Below are 21038 nucleotides of genomic sequence, written 5' to 3'. Positions count from 1 at the left end.
CAGATGGCATATAAACGTGGTGCACTGTACCCCGCTAGTGACTGTATTTTTGGCACTCGGAACATATTTTACAGAAACAAGGGGCACAAGAAGAGCAGATAGGTGTGCTATGTGCACATATATGTTGTAGACACATGTCTGGACAACCATGAGGATCATAGCTGGACCTTGAATAGTAGACAGTTTTGATGTGTAATGGGTGTAATGTATTTCCAGTCAGGAATGTTTTGTCACACGACTTTGGTCTTACTCATCAGATATGTTGGTCTGGACATAGTGACTAGTGCTCCAATTCATTTCCTTCCACAAAATAGATACCCTGGGAGAGGGAGGATGTGACAGCCTCCAGTTCCAGACCTCCAGACCATGGAAAAATTTGGCATAATGAAGCAGTTTCATTTGAATAGGCAAACAGTCCATGATCTATGTCATCAGTTTGAGCCAGCATGCCTCAAAACAATAATCCAACATGTATACCACCCATAGTGAGACTCATGGCAGTATTACACTTCCTGGCCACAGGGTCATTTCAATATACAGTGGCTATATTTGGTGGGATGTTACAGCCTATGGTCAGTGGTGTTTTAAAAGACGTGCTATCAGCAATAATGAAAAACATTGACAGCCATATCAGGTTCCACAGACGTGAGGATTTAGCCAATGTGAAGGCTGACTTCTATGGATTTGGTCACCTCCCACATGTTGTGGGAGCCATTGATGGCTCCCATATGCATTGGTTCCACCGAATGCCAATGAACAAGTCTATCGCAGCAGGAAGAATTTCCATTCGATCAACGTGCAAGTTGTCTGCTTGACAGATCTGCACATTTCTAAAGTCTGTGCCCGGTTCCCGGGTTCAACTCATTATTCCTTTGTTATGCAGAACAGCACTATACCCCAGCTGATGTCACAACTGCAACCAGAGAGGGCCTGGCTTGTTGGTAAGTTACATCTGTCGTGATCTTGTGTGTTCAGTGTCAGGTGCTACAATCAGGAAGTGTGTGATTCATTGTCTCATTACAAAACAGGAGACTCAGCATATACCAACTGTCCTTAGTTGTTGACACCACTGAAGAATCAAACTAGGCCAGGGGAAGTCTGCTTAAATGAGGTCCATGGAAGAACACAGCAGACAGTTGACCAGGCTTTTGGGCCCCTGAAGACCAGATTTCGCTGTCTGGACAAGACTGGGGGACCCCTCCTCTACTCACCCGGGAAGGTCTGTCAAATCACCGTGGCATGCTGCATGCTCCATAACATTGTCCTGTGAAGGAACATCCCTTACATTGCAGAAGAGGGGGGCTTGCTGTGCCATTGGGTGAAAATCCGCGAATGAAGATAATAGTGATGAAGAGAAACGAGTTGACTTATGAGAAGATCTCATCCAGTTTCTTCTCATGAGTGTAAGCATGTCATGAGTTGACTTTGACTGTACAATTAACTCTTGCTCTGATGATGTGAGGAGTATATCTGTTGGAAAAGTTTGGAAGCTGAAGCTCTGGCAAATACTGGCAAAGTGTGTCTGATGAAGAAGCATTTGACACAATCACATTTTGGAGATGTTGCTTTGTTTGTGTGAGATTTATAACGGACTGCATTCTCCAGACATTTTTTATGTGAATTCTGTCATATATATGGTTTCATAACTATACTCTTTGTTTTTGTGTTTGTTCAGGTGCCTTCGCCAAGACATCTTCTTTGGGACATTTCCGAGTTGTGATATTGGCAGGTAGATGACACTGTTCAGACATACAAAGTAGACATGGATTGGTCCTGGGAATACAGGTATCAGACTTAAGGTGCTCAAAACCTGCCCCAAGACAGCTTGCACAATGATAGGATGGAAGTTTCGAAGACTCCACTGGCCTTGTTCCTTGTTGTGTGGTGGCCTTGATGCATCATGTATGTCATCATGGGATCAGGCAATATGTAGCCCTAGGCCAAATACATGTTAGTTTCCCTTAAAAATGGCTAAACACTCTTTTTGTATGAACTATATGTAGCTGATGATATGTATCATCATTGTGGGTCAAAGTGTCTTTGGCATATCAGTGACATTTGTTTGTGTCATACCACTGGATTGTAATGACCTGTGATCAGAAACTGTGGTACTGCCATCTGTCTAATTCTTGCATTAGATGATGTTGGATTCCTTTTGTGAGGTAGAAGATATGGCTCCTGCTGATGACATCAACCAATTTCGTGTTAGACTATTCTACAGGCAATGTCTGATATATCCCTCCTTTCCATGGTCTGGAGGTCTGTACCTGTAAATTTGATCATTTACCCAGTATGATTCAGTCATGTATGACTTGCTATGTTTCAGATATATTGACATACTATGAGCTGAACAATGTAAGTATATTTCTTCTTTGACAAGACACTTGTATGTATGTGTTTGTGTGGAATGGTTGTAATCCTGAGCTGGACAATGGGTACATGCAACATATCCCTGCTTCCACAAGTAGCTTGTTTTTTCGTTGTATGGTTCACATGTTCTTACATATCTACATTGCTAAATGTGAAAATTAAGACAACAGACAATGAGTTTGTGACTGGTGAATTTAGTACGGTGCTAAGGGTGAAAACAAACTTGGCAAAAAGTAATATAAATGAAACGTGAAGGGCTCATTCATGGTGAATGAAATCATAGTAGTAGATGCCACACCATTGGAAGTCCAAAGTCCAGAGTACTCCTCCCATCAGAAATGGAATGGGGTTCAGGATCATTCCACAGAGTGAATGTGTGACACACAAGGAGGACATTAAGGATGATATTTGTTGCTGGCAGTGGTGAGTGTCTTGCCATCCGCATCTCCTGGATTATTACATGGACGTCCCCGCTTGTGAGGGTGGGGCATTCAGCTGCTGCAGAGAGTGTCTGAGGGTGGTTGGTCCTCTGGCAGGGCCTCCCTTCCCATGTCTGCCACAGATGTACGTAAGCTTGATGTAGTTGGCCCACAGGAAGGGGTAGATCTTGAGGGAAAAGCCCTGCTCAGGATTGTATAGATGTCCTTCAGCATCCCTGTCTGTGTGGCCATGTTAAAATTATGGTCCTCCATATGTTGGTTCATGTCCCTCTGCAGCTGATTGATTCGTGGAGTTTGGTTAGCACATGGCTCTTCATGCCTTGGGACTCCTGAAAGACCTCCAAGACTTGGCTGATGGTATCCTGGTTGTGAATGGCCCCAGTTGCCTCACTCTGCTGGCCCACAGCATCCCTCTCACAGACCCTACCCCCACAAGACTGTGTCCTTGGCACAGGATGCACTCTCTAACTGGGTCCTGGACCCTCAATGTCAGGATTGTTGATTTGCATCTCAGGATCTAGGACTGGGGGCACAAGATGGTAGCAATTGTGTTAGGTACACAGGTTGGGGGGGCACGTTGCTGTCTGTGATGTAAAAGCAATGGGGATGGGAGGTGTTGTTGTGGGCACAGTGAAACTCACTGTTGCCATCTGACCAGGCTGCCCACATGGGACAGGACCGTGATCCATGTCCACATGTCCAGGAGTGTCATCATCACTGAGGGCTTCATTCAGAGGTGGGTTGGGAGTCTAGTCAGTGGATAATGTCTGGCCAGGTGCTATGCCAGCTCGACCTGTTGAGAAATAGAGTACATTGTTATTAGTTGAAGTGTGAAATCTACATCCAAGGATTTTGTGTTACTGCAAGTAGAGATCTTGGACAATCGAAAGTGGTAGGTTTGCTGATTATGTTATGTTACCATGGTACTGAAGTTGTTGACATGACGTGTGAAGTTTGCAGAAACTATTATACTCAAGCAGCTCATTAGATGTGCTAAGCAGTTGCACTTTAGATGGGGGAATAAACATGACATCTTAGAAACAGTTAAACCAACACAGTGGAGAGGAGACGTGTACTTGACCATTCCAAGACCTAGTTGTATGAGAGACAGGCGAACACACAACTTTGTTGTATATGTAGCTGTAGCCATAATAGGAGCGGAGCTGAGTCAATGTGTTAACTACCGCTACCGATCTGATGAAGCAGCTTAATGGCTGAGGAATACTTGATGTACAAACTTGTTTCTCCTCACACTACACAAATGCTAAACTCCCAGGGGAGGGTACATCATTTGAGAGATGGCACAAAGGTGTACTTGGAAAAGTGCAGAAAGGCCTGTTGGTTTGAGGTACAGAAACAGGGCCTCCAGGTAGTTGTAGTCATGTCACTTGCTGACTTCCCCACAGTGCACAAATGTTATACTCCCAGGGGAGGGTAAATCATTTGATTGAATGCACACAGATGTATTTGGACAAGTGCAGAAAGGCCTGTTGGTTTGAGGAACAGAAACAGGGCCTCCAGGTAGTTGTGGTCATGTCACTTGCTCACTCCCCACACTACACAAATGCTGAAATCCCAGGGGAGGGTACATTATTCAAGAGATGCACACAGGTGTATTTGGACAAGTGCAAAAAGGCCGGTTGGTTTGAGGTACAAAAACAGGGCCTCCTGGTAGTTGTAGTCATGCCACTCTCTGTATTTCCTAACACTTAACAAATGTTTAGTCTTACATATCTGTTGACACACTGCAGTTATGTTGGACTATACATTTACATGTTGACACATACCATGGATCCTGGGATGGTCTTTTGATATTGAACCATTTACAGACCCCATTCTAACATATGGCATGTAATGGGGGTTGATACATGTGAATAGATGAACAACATAGTGGCAAAAGGTTGTTGTGTAGCCATTTTAGTTATAAGCTTCATGCACATTATTTTAACATACTAGGCCTATCGCTGTGCACTTTCACCTAGATATGTTTTATTTAGCTTTGCTTTATTATTGTTACAGCAGTCACTTTCACAGTCCTGTTTTATTTTCTTCTATCTGACTGTTTTTGCCTAGCCCAGCACTTCGTTCTAAAACAAGACATTCTTGCTCACTCTGTGCTTCTTCCAAGGCTATAGAAACATAGGCTGACGGTGAACGTGGTATACGTTTAGCCTCTGATATTAGTAGAAACACATATCCTTACGTAGGAACATTGTCTTAGCACAGCAGTTGTTTTATTATAAAAACACTTCACTGTCCTTTACACGTTAGAGGGAGATTCCAGCCAGAGAACCATGACTGTATGCTGATCGTTGAATGCTTCACTAGAGACGCTAATGCAGAATTCAGGCTTCTGCTCAGGTATAGGGGATGATGTTGTCCCGGGGCAACCTGAACGGCAGATTTAGAGCTTAACACGCTGTGCTCTAATATAGTCTAGGTAGGAATTAATCTATTGATTCTAGTGACAACATGGTAGAGTTATTTTTATGTTTTACTCTCTTCATCACCAGTCTATTCCTATTAGGTTGTGTCATCCTGGTTATTGCAGCCCACGCTTTGCTAAATAAGATGCAGTCACTTCATTAAAATTTTATTGAAACATACACTGCCTCTGTTTGTCATTATGTATATAAGACTAATGTAACTGAGAGAAACGGATGTGACCTGAGTGACCACAGTTTCCCTGAGAAATCATTTATGTCATGTGATCGGCTGCCCAATCATCCCTGCTCTTGAGTAGAGAGAGGCACTGCTAGTTAGCTGGAGCAAAACCCAAACTGGAGTGACAGGTATCACCTGCAGTGGGTCGGACTCCGCCTCTCACACCGCGGGCGATTCTGCCACTCGAAACCTTGTAGTCTTGTTAGAATAATGAGAGCCTACGCGACATGGCACCGCCAACGTTTGGTCAGGCTCTAATTTTCGGGTCCTCCTGAGAATCTCTGTGTCATTACATATAATGGCACCTCGGTACTAGATATGGAGACATCCATGGTATTGAGGATTTCCTCCTCAGCTAAGTAGGATATCCTATCTGATGCTGGCGGTTGTTCGAGCTTGAACTACAAAAGGTGAATCCCTATTTGGTGTGCCTTCACTGGACAAATTTAACATTTACTATGGTGAATCCACAGCAGTTGGCAATTGCTTACAATATAAGACAACCCCTGACTGCGCACTTACTGGCAAACGGCCTAGCGGCCCAGGGGAGTCAAGTTACATTTGTTGTTGATGCAGATGCAGCTTATAGAACAGAACTTTTCTATTCTTGGTTCACATTTCCAGCAGTTGTTGGGAACACAAATATATTTCATCATTACACACTTGCAAACGCGCCTGGATAGTATAGGGCTTGTGCATATTTAGAAATACCTCTATCATATCAAGAACATAATAATTGGCTTGATGGCGCCCTACCCCACACAATATTAACAGTTAGGTTAGGTTCTCTAAGTAATGATGGTCCTACCTGGCCTTTATTGGCCACCTATACACCTCACCCTGCAGTAGCGAACTTAGCAGTAGCTGAATTCTGTTGTTTATATACTGAACTGACTGCAATATATAGACCATTAGTCCAGTTTGTAATGCAAACATTGAATACAAACACAGCACGTGCTGCTCCAGTGCAACCACATGCAGTGACACCAGGTATTAATCCTGCAACTGTACATTTGATCATGGGTAATCAACCCTCCAAACGGGAGGAAACTCCATTCTGGTTAGCTCAAAAAATAAATGCCTTGGAAGCAGTATTTCCCCATACGGACCGCACGATAAACATAGAATTTTAACGATGTGCTTGCCATTTGGGATGGTCCCCACAGTGGATAACTGTAATAGATGGGGCACGGTGATTGCCGCGATCTGCGCTCTAGCACACGGTACACCAACACTTGCCAACTTACCGGAAGTGTTAAAACAAATTCAGGATGAGTATGGGGCTGCCCTGGCCCTAGATTTGGGGATGCAATTAATGGGCATATTCGCCACAGTATCCTCAATCATTTTAAGTAATCTTAAAGGGGAAGTAGTGGCACTAGCAGTGCGCATGCTTCTCCGGGATGTTCCTCAACAGGACCAAGAACGTGAGCTGCCAAAGATTATCGCAGAGACCTATTCGAGTATAGGCCAAGATAGTCTAGGGGCCAGACCAACTAAACCACAGTGTCACGGTAAATCTAATAAGGATTTTTCCAAGTAAGCACCTGAGGGTAATAAGAAAGCTGGGATAAAAAACAACAAACGCCTAAAAAAGAGAGGGGAGAATCTCTGCGTATGGAGACCCCACAGAATAGATATAGGGGGTCATTCTGACTCCCGCCGGCCGCGGTAACCGCGGTGCCGGCTGGAACCGCCAGAATACCGCTGCGCGGTCAGAAGACCGCCGCGGTTATTCTGTGTTTCCCGCTGGGCTGGCGGGCGACCGCCAGAAGGCCGCCGCCAGCCCAGCGGGAAACCCCTTCCCACGAGGAAGCCGGCTCCGAATGGAGCCGGCGGAGTGGGAAGGGTGCGACGGGTACAGTAGTACCCGTCGCGATTTTCAGTGTCTGCATGGCAGACACTGAAAATCTTTTAGGGGCCCTCTTACGGGGGCCCCTGCAGTGCCCATGCCAATGGCATGGGCACTGCAGGGGCCCCCAGGGGCCCCACGACACCCCTCACCGCCATCCTGTTCCTGGCGGTCAAAACCGCCAGGAACAGGATGGCGGTGAGGGGGTCGGAATCCCCATGGCGGCGCAGCAAGCTGGCCACCATGGAGGATTCCACAGGGCAGCGGAAAACCGGCAGGAGACCGCCGGTTTTCCGTCTCTGACCGCGGCCATACCGCCGCGGTCAGAATGCCCTTGGGAGCACCGCCAGCCTGTTGGCGGTGCTCCCGCGGTCCCCGGCCCTGGCGGTCCATGACCGCCAGGGTCAGAATGACCGCCATAATCTCAGAAATAGAGATAATATAAAAACACCTGATGGATATCAATATAATGATACACGCCAATCTTGTTCCATTCAGGACTCAACGGAAAAATTAAATGAGAGAGGTTGGCGATCAGAGCGGAGAACAGAGTGCGTGAAACTGAGTCAGGAATCATAACGCTCATCGGAGGTTTCTGTTAAAAAGGAAGAGAAACCTGCCCAACAAAAACCCCAATTCAAAAAGAAAAAGGTGGCAGCAGTCGCAGTTCAACACGCCACTCAAGAAAAGGGTCCTCTTGAAGAACAGGAAGTGGGCATTAGCACTGCTGTACAGCGCGGCAGAGGTTACAATAGTTCGCCGGAGTCTTCTAGAGCATCTGGAGGTGAAAGCAACTGATGACTTTCTACAGGTAGAGACTGCGGACATGCGTGTCTCCACACCTGAGAGGGTGTATAAGGTAACACTGCAGTTAGAAGGCGAGATTGAACGCACAATAGATGCAATCTTTTGGGATTGCGTAGTAAATATATGTGATATTTTATTGGCCAAACAAGATTGGCCCCCAGAATTTGTCTGTACCTGCCCATATAGGTGAGATGTTATTAAACCTCCTTTCTCGCCCCATGTTCCAAAGGAACTCTCAGAATCCTACGCCACTGAATGGGCATTGGCACAGGCACCCACGTTATATCGTAACCACTTAGGATGGGACAAGGATTCCCCCTACCATGTAATTCCTATTCAAAATCAACCCCAACAAAAACCTCAGTATCCAATAAACATGATGCTAAAGCACCTGTGAGGGAAATACTCACACAACTAGAGTACCAGGGCGTAATTGAACCCTGCGTCTCCCCAATGTATAATCCTTTATTCCCAGTAGCTAAACCAGACCATTCATATAGAATAGTCTTAGACTACAGACACTTAAACAGTCATACACGCCCATATGCTATACAAAACTCACATAGCACAGCACTGATGAACAATATAGTGCGTAAAAAATACAAAACAACACTGGACATTTCCAATGGTTTCTTCTGCCAGAATATAGCGCCTGAGAGTAGAGACTTAACAAGTATCAGCACACTAGGTTCTCTGAAAAAATTCTGTCGTTTACCTCAGGGGTACAGTCCAGGATTGTTCGCAGCTCGTGTGACTGCAATTTTGCACGACATTGGTCCTGAAGCATTGTCCTATGTAGATGATATCTATCTTATGGATGATGAATTGCTACAACATTTAAGACAGGTAGAGCGCATTGTTGTGGGATTTGCAGAATTTGGTTACAAATTCAATTTAAAAGAAACAGAAATAGCCTTCCTCAGTGTCCTGTTTCTGGGATATGAGCTATCAAGCAAAGGAATGAGCCTAGCGCCACAATTCTTAGAAAAATGCGCACAATTACAACCTCCAAATACGATAAAAAAACTACAATCTCTATTGGGTTTCCTAAATTTTGGCAGAACATACCTTCCAGATTATGCTTCCCGCACAAAACCTTTATATGACTTAATACGTCCTGATTTTTTAAGTAAATTTTGGACAATCGAACACACACGCATTCTCAGAGATCTGCCGACAGACATGCTTGCAGCACAACATCTACACACAAGGGACAACAAAACTCACTCGGTCATCAGAGTAATCGCTGGTGCCATCGGTCTCACCTATGTGACATTTAATGAGGGTGAGACAGTCCCAAATGCATACAAATCACACTTGTACTCAGCAGTAGAACAACGCTTTGCTCCCACTGAGAAAATTCTTACTGCTGTACAGATGGCCGTCATTAAAGAAAGACCTCTAGCCCAGGGCAAACGCATAATTGTTGTTTCCCCAATTCCAGCCCTAGAGGCTGACACAAAAGCTAGCATTCCAAACGCTAAAGTATTACATCCACGTTGGATACAATGGGCCACGTCTTTGACAGCCACTGATGTAGACTACATTTTTGACCCAAAGTTACAAACTCAAGAATTTTTGCAGTACGAACTAGAATACCCAGTTCTCACAAACACATTGCCTATTGAACAATATCATAGAGTCATGTATACGTATGGCTCTGCACAACCTGCAATTGGCACAAAGCACCAATATTCCGCTGCTTGCGCAGTCATAAGCGGCTATATGGAGAACAATAAATTTTGTTCCCTACACACATTCACACAAACCCTAGGGGATTGCACAGCACAATTGGCAGAGTTAAAAGCTCTGTTGATGACACTGGAACATACGGATCCTCCACAGCCTACGCTGATTGTTTGTGATTCGTACTATTGCGTCCAGTCCTTCAATGAATACCTGCATCACAGGCGCCAGAATGGGTTCAGAGATTCTAAAGGCAACACCATTAAACACAGTCTTCTGTGGGGGAAAGTAGCAGATCTGAAGGAAACGCTACCAAATGTCCATGTTGTACATACACTTGGACACCAGCGCATTGGAATACACGTGGCTAGAAACACACTGGCTGATGAAGCCGCAAAGTTAGCAGTTGCTACGGCTACTGTTGCTGCAGTAACCACTCAGGAGCGAACCCGGATGCAGACATATGGGCTGCCGTGAAAGCTACCGCTGATGGTACGCCCTGTCCAAAAGCATTTTATGCTAAATATTCCTACAGAATGGGAGGCTCCCTAAACGCTGAAGTTAAGATACCAGGTGTAGGTGTGCGAGACATTCCCAACAAAGACATAAGGCTAGAATTGATTAAAGCAGCGCATGAAGGGGTGGCATCTGCCCATGCTGGTGTGGCGGCTACGATATCTATCTTACAAGCCCGCTATTGGTGGCCAGGCCTCTACAAGGAGACCAAGCAGTATGTCCTTTGTTGTGATATCTGACAACAAACTAAAGTCTCCACCGCTAAGCGCCTATTGCAGACACCCCTCCTAATTTCTAACAAACCGTTACAATGTGTGTGCTTGGACCACTGCGGTCCCCTAACACTGGATAGTGCATACAAGTACATACTGGTCGCTGTTGACTCCTGCTCCAGATTTCTATGGGTGTGGCCACAACGCTCGGCTGACGCTCAAACTGGTATTAAAGATTTGCGAGTCTTTATCAGTACATATGCAGTTGCGGCTTTCTACTCGGACTAAGGCCCTGCTTTTGCCTCAAGGGTTTTCAGGGACACCATGGCTTCATTGGGGGTCCAACTCCAGTACTCGTCTCCATTTCATCCCGAGGGAAATAGTGTTGTGGAGCGATTAAACTGTGATTTAAAGCAATCCTTAACAGCCAGAGTCTTAGCTACGGGTCGTAGTTGGCTTAATCACCTGTATGGAGTCCAGAGAGCACTTAATATTCTGCCTAGAAGGTCCATGGGGGGTCGTACTTCATATGATTGCCTGTTTGGAACTCAAATGTACGTTCCAGATCTTGAATATCCTGGCGTGGAAGCGGCAGAAACACCTTTTGACATAAATGAACGTGTCACTATCTTACAGGAATTACAACAGTTCCGTGACAACTCTTCTGCCAGTGCTGTCTCCATGGGAATTAAGGATGTACCTGTAACGCGTACTGGCTGGATTCCTAGAGTGGGGGATCTAGTACGTGAAAAGGTTGCTGTGAAAAAAGGAATTTGGTCCTTCTTATCGTGCACCAGTCCCAGTCTTGGGAATACAAGGTACCAGAACTGTCATTCTACCACCGTTGGCAGGTGCCAAAGAAAATCGCTTTGTCTCCATCGACAAAGTCAAACTACACCATATGGCCAATCCTGCACAGCCGACCAAAGGGAACAGCCAGTAGTTCCCGAATCTCTCTCACTACTGGTCAAGAGGTTCCTCTACAAGTTGAAAGCACCAACATTCTTACCTCTCAGAGCCGGGGGAGGGTGGAAAATTATCTTGCATTGGTTCCACTAACAATATGTAATACAGAAATAAATGATCTATTTGATACTACTTCAACACAGACGGATGGTGCTATTTACTCGGTGCCACCCCGGGAAACATCGACTTCTCCAATGAACACGGCTCCAGTTTTTGCACAAACTGCCTCTGGATATTTTGCCGACATCCACGATGACAACTCAGACTCATTCGCTTCTTCGACTCCAGAACTGTCAAAAACACGTAAGCTGATAAACTGGCTTAAAGTAACTTATTTTGTTCTTCCATGGAACTATCTGTGGCTTTCTTTGACTGTTCTAGCATTCCTGCTTTGGATTGGGTTTGTCATCACTTTCTTTTTATTAATACATGGTCAATTCCTTCCTGAAAGATCAACAGTTGAACTGGTGGATGAGGTTCTGAAACCACATTATTCTTCCCACAAGGTCCGCAGAGACTTGTCCTTTGTAAACATTTCCGCTATTGCAGTTCCTGATGGGATTGTTTGGGATAAAGTAATATTTAATATATACGGCCCTATGGAGGTCATTCAAATACCATATGTATTCAAACTTTCAATGAATGATATAATAATACCTGGCATTGTTACTGATGATTGGGATGTGAAAACAGTTGATTCTATGATGACTGAATTGCAATATTATACTGTATTTGAGAATGAAGATGTTTATTAATCTAAAGAAAATTATGGTGATATGTTTTTCTATAATTATTATGGGCACCAATTCATCCACAGAGCAAGCAGCCCAAAGACCGTTTTTAATTATACACAATGGGAACATTGTCCGACTCCCGCACAAGGGAGTTCTAAAACGTAAGCTGAAAAGTTTACATATTTTTCTGGGAATTATGTTAAAAATGCTGAGTCATAATATTTTAAATTGCCACCGACAGACAACATATGTTTATTATTGACAAACACAAAATTTATATATCCGGATTCCTTTGTTTCCTGATTGATAAATGATATTTTCAAATGAAACTGTGCAACAAACGAGTTGCTTAGGCTTAGCATAAATTAAGGAATTAAACACGCCCAGTATACCTGCCCCTGCAAACTTTTATAAATGGCAAAAATATATAAATGCAACTGAAGAACAACTCGATGAATGGGTCTAGAATGGTACATTTAATGTTTCAATGACACGTCCAGGCGGGTGGTTATTGTGGCCAATAGATACCAATGGGTGTCACAACCGTTTGATTAACTCCTCGGGGGGTTTTAGAACAAGTAGGCCGGACCCTCGCTATATATCGTCCGAACTTGCGGGTATACTTACAACATACAGTGTAGGGAAACTATGCCAGCAATGTTTAAAGACTTCCTCACTAGATGCGGTTAGAGAACACGTCAGTCTCCTGTCTAATAACACCGACTTAAAGGACTTCCTGTTAGGCCCCAGAAAACAACGTAGAAAATGCTTCTTATATGACGTATACAATGAAATTCGGAAGCTTTCTCAACAAGAAGCTGCTGCCCGGTTAAGGCAAATACATCAGGAATATTTGAAAAAGGCATTAGCTATTGTAGATAATGGGTTTAATACCCTGTCCGACCGAATATACACTTTAAACAACATTGTTTCTTCTGCAATAGACATTATACAAACTGATATGTTTTCATTACATCATGGACAGAGTCAACTGAGGTCCAATATGCAGTTAGGCTGGACACTACAAACATTTAAGGTGGGTCGCGTTCCCTGGCAACATGTCAGTGCACGGGAAATATTTTCTTCCTTTAATTTAACGCGACAACAACTACTAATGGCTAAGAAAGAAGCAACTTATGTCATGTTAAACACTGAGAAATTAGAAAAGTTGCCTTTTACTGTGGCTGAAATACCATCTGCTGAATGGTTAATACACTGGGTCATTAATCTGCCTATTTCCACACTACAATTTACCTCCTGTTTAAAACACATTCCGGTAGGCAGATATGAAAGGCTGGGAGATAGTTACATCCATGAGGTGTGGGAGCTTCCCTTCTCATACAAATGTCTCAGTGGCATGAAAGAAGTCTTTCTTAGCGGTAGTGAATGCGAGACTTCAGTCAGCCATTCGATGGTTAGTAAACAGCTGTCCTTGCATGAGGCGTGTAACGCGACTTCAGCGAACTTGGCTTGTTATCTGAAGGGAGTTACAGTCCCCTTGAAAAGACCTCCGCTCCAGGTGCTTTCAAACAGCAGCTATGTCCTCCTCAATGGTGAAGACTGTTGTAGGATGCAAGCTGGAATAGTTTATGTTGTTTCAGTCTCTAAGATCGTTATATGCTGCGGGAACGTACTTTTTCCTCCTACAAGAGTAAAAGAGGTACCTGACATTTGGCCTCATATTGCTACTTCTAATGTGAATTTTGACAAGTTGAGCAGACTCAAAGCTTTATTGTTTCAAAAACACGTGGCTCTTACATCTGCACATGAGACCTACGCACTTCAGGTGGCAAGGTCGTCAGCAGAGATACAGTCTCTTTTAAGTACCAACTTTCTGAGGCACTTTGGTGAACTCATGGGACGAATATTTAACGCGTCCAGTACTACTGGAATCGCAAATTTCTTTAAGGCTGTTGGTTCTGGTTTCATTCACACCTTCTCCTCCATATTCGGTTTAATACCATCAGCAATCCACTCAATATTCTCCAGTATTTTCGGGGGATTTCCAATAACTTTGGCTATAATAGCTGGCGTATTGCTGTTGCTATTTTTTATGCACAATGGCTGTCCCGCTGCAACAAGGAGGAATGAAAGCGCTCCCATCAGCCAGCTGTGTCGTGAACACACGATGCAGTACTTTGGAGCAACACTCCTGGAGCAATTGGAGTGTGACTGGTCTCTGTCATTCAGACCGGTTTTACATTGTGTGCAGCCCGTGTTTCGGTGCCTCTGGTGAGCTTTTGAACATGCACTGGAAGTTTGTCTTTCTATGGCCTCCTTGCTTTCATTGGATGCTGATCTGTTGAGGTTCTCGCTGAGGGTTCATTACCGGACATGCGCGTTGAGGGTGTGTTTGCTATGGGAAGCTTCTTATGAGTTGCCCTTCCTGGAGGATGTTGCAGTTAACAACTCAATGGGCACACCACGGAATGCCACCTTCGCTGAGGCTCAGGCTATGGAACACAAATGCTCCTTGCTCCTTCTCCGCAATGCCTTTTCAAATTTAATACCTGCCGAAGTGGCAGATTTCCTGTCATCTATTGTCCCTGAATCGATTGGAAACTCTAAAAAATAACTTTGGTCCTTCAAATTTGGCCTTTTTATGCCACATGCTAACAGTTTTAAATTGTCCTTTTCTATGCTCTTGTGTCCTTTTAACTTGCCATTATTGACATTTTTACATATATCTGAAAGTGAGTTTTAGTAGGTTTTATGTATATTTAGGCTTTGAACCACCTTCAACCGTCAAGGAGAGGGTGTTGTGTAGCCATTTTAGTTATAAGCTTCATGCACGTTATTTTAACATACTAGGCCTACCGCTGTGCACTTTCACCTAGATATGTTTTATTCAGCTTCGCTTTATTATTGTTGCAGCAGTCACTTTCACGGTCTTGTTTTATTTTCTTCTATCTGACTGTTTTTGCCTAGGCCAGCACTTCGTTCTCAAACAAGACATTCTTGCTCACTCTGTGCTTCTTCCAAGGCTATAGAAAGATAGGTTGCCGGTGAACGTGGTATAAGTTTAGTCTATTTGTAGAAAACACACATCCTTAGATAGGGACATTTTCTCAGCACAACAGTTGTTTTATTATAAAAACACTTCACTGTCCTTTACACGTTAGAGGGAGATTCCAGCCAGTGAACCATGACTGTATGCTGATCGCTGAATGCTTCACTACAGACGCTAATGCAGAATTCAGGCTTTTGCTCAGGTATAGGGGATGATGTCTTCGCAGGGGATCCTGAAGGGCAGGTTTAGAGCTTAACACGCGGTGCTCTATTATAGTCGAGGTAGGAATTAATCTATTGATTCTAGTGACAACATGGTAGCGTTATTTTTATGTTTTACTCTCTTCATCACCATTCTATTCCTATTAGGTTGTGTCATCCTGGTTATTGCAGCCCACGCTTTGCTAAATAAGATGAGTCGCTTCATACATTTTTTATTGAAACATACACTGCCTCTGTTTGTCATTATGTATATGAGACTAATGTCACTGAGAGAAACGGATGTGACCTGAGTGACCATGGCTTCACTGAGAAACCATTTATGTCATGCGCTCGGCTGCCCAATCATCCCTGCTCTTGAGTGGAGATGAGGCACTGCTAGTTAGCCGGAGCAAACCCCAAACTGGAGTGACAGGTATCACATGCAGTGGGTCTGACTCAGCCTCCCACAATGCGGGCGATTCTGCCACTCGAAACCTAGTAGTCTTGTTAGAATAATGAGAGCCTACGCAACAAGGTGAGAAGTGAGCATACTGGACATTGAAGTTTTGTGACAGTTTTTGTGTTGTAACTTGCCTTACTCCACTCCCCCAGCTACTCCTGTCAAGCCCTCAGGATGCAGGATGGCCAAGACTTTCTCCTCCCAGGGAAAGAATTGTAATGAGGTGCTGGGAGGACCACGACCATTCTTCAGGGACTCCATGTGTTGTCTTGAGGCCAGGACAGGCACCTTCCGCCTTAGGTCATTTAACCTCTTCCTAATGTCCTCCTTTGTACGCAAGGTGGTGCCTACAGCATTCACTCTGTCGACTATCCTTTGCCACATTTCCATTTTCCTACTGAGAGGGGTAAGCTGGATTTGTGCTCCAACTAATTGTGACTCTACTCTTATGATTTTATCCACCATGACTCTCAATTCATCTTCAGAAAAACGTGGATTTTTGGGACGTGACATGGATGCAAAATAAAGTCGGTGACTGGGAGGACTTACTTAACAAAAAAAGTGATGTAGGGAGTAAATGGAAAAAAATACATGAAAGGTGTTAAATGGGATGGTGAAAAAAGGGGTGTCTCATCTATCAATGATGAGAAAAATGGTGGGCTTTGGTCTCTTTCTTGCAGTGGCGAGGCAATGGTGTGGAAAGAGGTGTGTTTTATAGTGTGATTTGCAGGTGTGTCCACTGGGCCAATGTAGGTCATCTGTGTTGTTTCTGAATCCATCCAATGGGCACTTGCCTGGTGCTTTGCTGAATGTGTACTGCTGCAGCCGAATACAGTCAACTGACTGCCACAAGGAGACCACCATGTCAACTGTGTTTTTGTAATGGGCTCAGCGGTTCCACACTGCCATGACGGTGACGGAGTGCCTACCGCCAAGATTGTAGGCTGCTGCGCAGCTGGTGGGCAGCCATTTGCTTAGGCAGTCGTCAGTTCAGGCTGCATACATCATAATAACGCAGTCTGGAGACCGCCGGCCCAACAGTCTTTTAGAGACCGTTGCCTTGTTCAGTCTGGCGGTCCAACTGCCAAATTCGTAATCACGCCCTTAGTGTTAAACATATGATAGCACACAAAATAAACCTGAGAAAGCCACACACACCATGGGTCTATGTGGCACATGGAGGGGTTACTAGAGTGGGTTTGGGAATGTCTGTTTGAATTAGTCTGGTATGAATCTTATCCACTGGAATCTTTGTAATATTCTGACTTTGTTGAACTTCCAAACTTTCTTGGTATTCGTGAAAACTGCACTTTGCTAAAAGTTGCTATAAACATTGAGGTGAAACGAGTCAGAACACTTACTGCCAACCCAACCCGATGCTTGCGGCAATGCATGCAGCCTGGCGTAAAGCACACTGCCTACTTGGTATACACCCCTTCATACATGCCAGGAGCCCCCATTTGGGGAAATAATAACTTCAAGATTGGGGGAACTACCCTTTACTGGCCACAGTGGAGCCAGGCGGGCATTTAGTGCCTCGGTCAGATAGTCGATGAGGGGTCGCTCCAGTCATTCGTTAACCTACGAGTGGAATACAATCTACACACGAGGCAGGAATGGCGCTACCTGCAACTCAAACACTGTTAATGGGTGCTGCCCCTTGGGAACTTAAGGCCTCTCCAGTGGTTACTTATTTAAACTCATGGGGTCACGATAAAGGAGTATTGGCAGGCCTATACGATGTACTAACACGTCACCTTCACTCAACCTCTCCTCGAAAAGCTACACTCTAAATGGCAGGCCCGTTTACAGACGGACTATTCAATGGAAGACTGGATGGACATACTGGATGCCATAGACAGGGGAACTAGGCAAGCTCGATTAAAATTCTGTCTCTTTAAGATATTACATGACTGGTATTGGACCCTTTTGAAACTGCACAGAGCTGGATTACTACCACATGCGAAATGCTGGAGATGCCCGGCGACTTGATGCGATCTACTCCATATCCTGTGTGAATGTTCCTCAGTCCTGCCCCTATGAGAAACAGTGAGTTCCACCCTCAGAGACTCCATGCCACTTCAATCACTGCTGACCCTCTCAACTATCGTCCTACATGATCTCGGTCCACTCCCCACTCTATCTCACCCGCAACAAGGACTGTTACATGCAGCGCTTGTGATAGCTAAGATTTGCATCCTTCGGCACTGGAGATCAACGGCATCCCCAACCCCAGAAGAATGGATGGCAGCTATGATTCGAAAAGCCACCCATGAACGTGTTATCTACAATCTACAAGATCAGGCAGCCTTATTCATCCATTTGTGGGCCCCCTTCCTAGCAGAGGTATCATAATACTTCCTCATCTATCTCCCTCCCCCCTCATCTATGCAAAGTACAGTGGACCTTCAGTCACAGCCTCATTATATCCCCCTACCCTCTGACTTACGATATTGCCCTCTGTGTCTGTCTGCCTTTTCCTCCCCTCCCTCCACCTCCTTTCTTTTCATTACCCCCCTCAACTTCCTTTCTTCCCCACACCTCTTTTCCACCCCTCCTTTCTTCTCTCTTCTTCTCTATTCTCTCCCTTACCCCCTCCTTCTCTTACCTGCCCTCCTCCACTCCCCACAGGTCCTTCCCTAGCCTCATTGCGGACAATTCATCCCCCTTCCCCCTTGCCAGCTAGAAGACATGGCCTACTGATACATATTACCAAGGACTACATCTTCCACGGATAGCCGACCCCCACCCCCCCTTAAGCTCTACCCCGACAGCCAATACCTGGCCTCTACACTGGCAGCAAGGACGGACGGCCTGCTTATAGACCCACACACAGGGGATGCTCTGTTACTGAACATCGGACATCACAACTATGCCTCCTTTCCTAATGGACATACAAAATACGCACAGGTTAAGACCGGCTGGCACCCTTGGACATGTCAGAATACGGGACAACATGTCCCAAGCAACAGTGTACGCTTCTTCCCAGCCTGCGACAGTCTAATGTTTACCCTACTATGCCTCCCTGGCCTTGAACCCCTGCCCCCTCTCCTCTTATCCCCTCTCTCTCTTTCTTCCCCTATATTTCCCCGTCCTGAGCATTATTTCTCTTTCGCAGGATTGGACACTTGTTAATCTCGTACGATGGTCTTCCATGTATAAGGAATGTGTTTCGGCCTTCTTGATAGGCCGCTATGATAGACCTCAAAATGTCCTTTATCCTGTACAGTTTCTGTGTGTACTATTGAAATTCTATAATAAAGAATTGCAGAACAAAAAACACTTCCTGCATCTAATTATTCAATGGATTACCCTATTATCTGCAGGGTTATTGAGTTTTAATCTCTAAGAGAGATTCAATTTAAATCTCCCTTAAACATGTGTGAGCCACATTTTAAATATTACATGCAGGTTTGAAATTCTTCTGATCTTTCCTCAATCTGCTTTCTTTACTTTCCCCAAAGCCGGTCAGTAGAAGCATTAGTGCTATTAGTAGAGTCACATTAATCAATTTTCACAAATACTGTAATGTTTAGTACAATATTTACTTCTCTTGTCCTACTTGAGTTCGTAATTGCTTATATTCTGCTGAGAAATGTTAACAGAAATCTCTGTATTCAATTAGAAAAGAGAGGAAATAGGGATACACCTCATTGGGAAAAACTGGAAACGAATCTCATCTTGGAATTTCAATTTTAATTTGCAAATGCAATCTGTAATGGAGAGTTTAAAGCAGAAGATGTAAGCATTGAGGTTAGAAAAAGATATTTAAAGAAAGGAATTCTGCACAAGCATGAAACTTATTCTAATTTTTCAAAAAAGGTCCTATTGATCATCTATTTTTTAAATGGATTCTATTTTTTGATGCACCTCTGACTTAAGAAATGTAGGCCCAAATTTAAGAAAAGTGGCACTGTATTATTTGCAGAGCCACGTTTCTTGCGCCCATCAGCGCCCCCCTAACGCCACCATGTGTGCGCCGTATTAAACATACGATGCACCATGGCGCAGGTTAGGGACAATAGCTTCAACATTTTTGATGCTATTGTAGTACATTGCAGGATTCGCTGCAAAAATGTTGGCACTAATCCTGCAAGGTACATAGGGGCCTATTATAAAAAATGGTGTGCCCCCTTTTAACGCCTACTCTGTCAGGTATTAAAAATAGCCACTAAAAATGGTGCAGTAGAATCTCATAGATTCCACTGTGCCATTTTTGTGGTCCCCTTAACGGGGGAACGCACCCCTTGCATACATTATGCCTGGTGCAGGCATAATGTGGTGCAAGGAGTTACAAAGTGGTGCAATGCATGCATTGCACCACTTTGTATGTCTGGCTCAGTGAATTTGGCCTTGTTGAGCCACATTAGTGTAATGAAAAATTATGCTAATTCGGCGCAAAGAGGAGGTAGGCCCTCTTACATTTGGATCGTACTTTCTTATGTTTGTTATCGACTTGTCATTACATTTGTATAAATATTGCTTCAATTAGTTTGACAACTTTTTCTTCAACTGCTCTTTTGTATTTTTAGTTCATGTTCAGATTCTACTCATTTTAATTCAATACAGAGTGAGAGACACCTTCCTTCCTAGGAACTCTGATTTCCTTTTTTATAAGAAACCCTTCTACATGTGCTTCACCCTCCTTTTAGCTTACTTGTTCTTACTTTTTTTTTTTTTGCCCCACCACCATCCCCTCAAACAGATAATCAGCATATTCATTATATTAATTTTTCCTGCCGTTAAGCATTGCACTTCTATGGTCAAATCAGAACAAAACAGCAAAAAGACTGCAATTTAAATCTTCACTTGATTTACTGAACAGGGGACGGAGTTTTTGAGGGGGTAAAAAAACAGTGATCAGGACGTGATTGTCCCAGTAGGCTAGACAAAAGAGTGGTAGCTGTTTCTATGCGTGGGGGATATAGAATTGATCACTTGAAGTGCCATGGCTGTTGAGGTGATATGGGAATGACCCAGAGATGTGAAGGAAGGAAAGATGCAGAGTGTCAGGGAATGGCACATTTAACTGTGATGACAACAATTGTGGAGATGTGGTGATCTTATTTATGAGGAATGATAGGATAGGCCTGGCAAGTCTGAGGGCACCAAGAAGTCTGG

This window comes from Pleurodeles waltl, chromosome 1_2 (assembly GCF_031143425.1).
Source record: "Pleurodeles waltl isolate 20211129_DDA chromosome 1_2, aPleWal1.hap1.20221129, whole genome shotgun sequence".
NCBI classification, from domain to species: Eukaryota; Metazoa; Chordata; class Amphibia; order Caudata; family Salamandridae; genus Pleurodeles; species Pleurodeles waltl.
Note: the sequence above shows the minus strand (reverse complement) of the source record.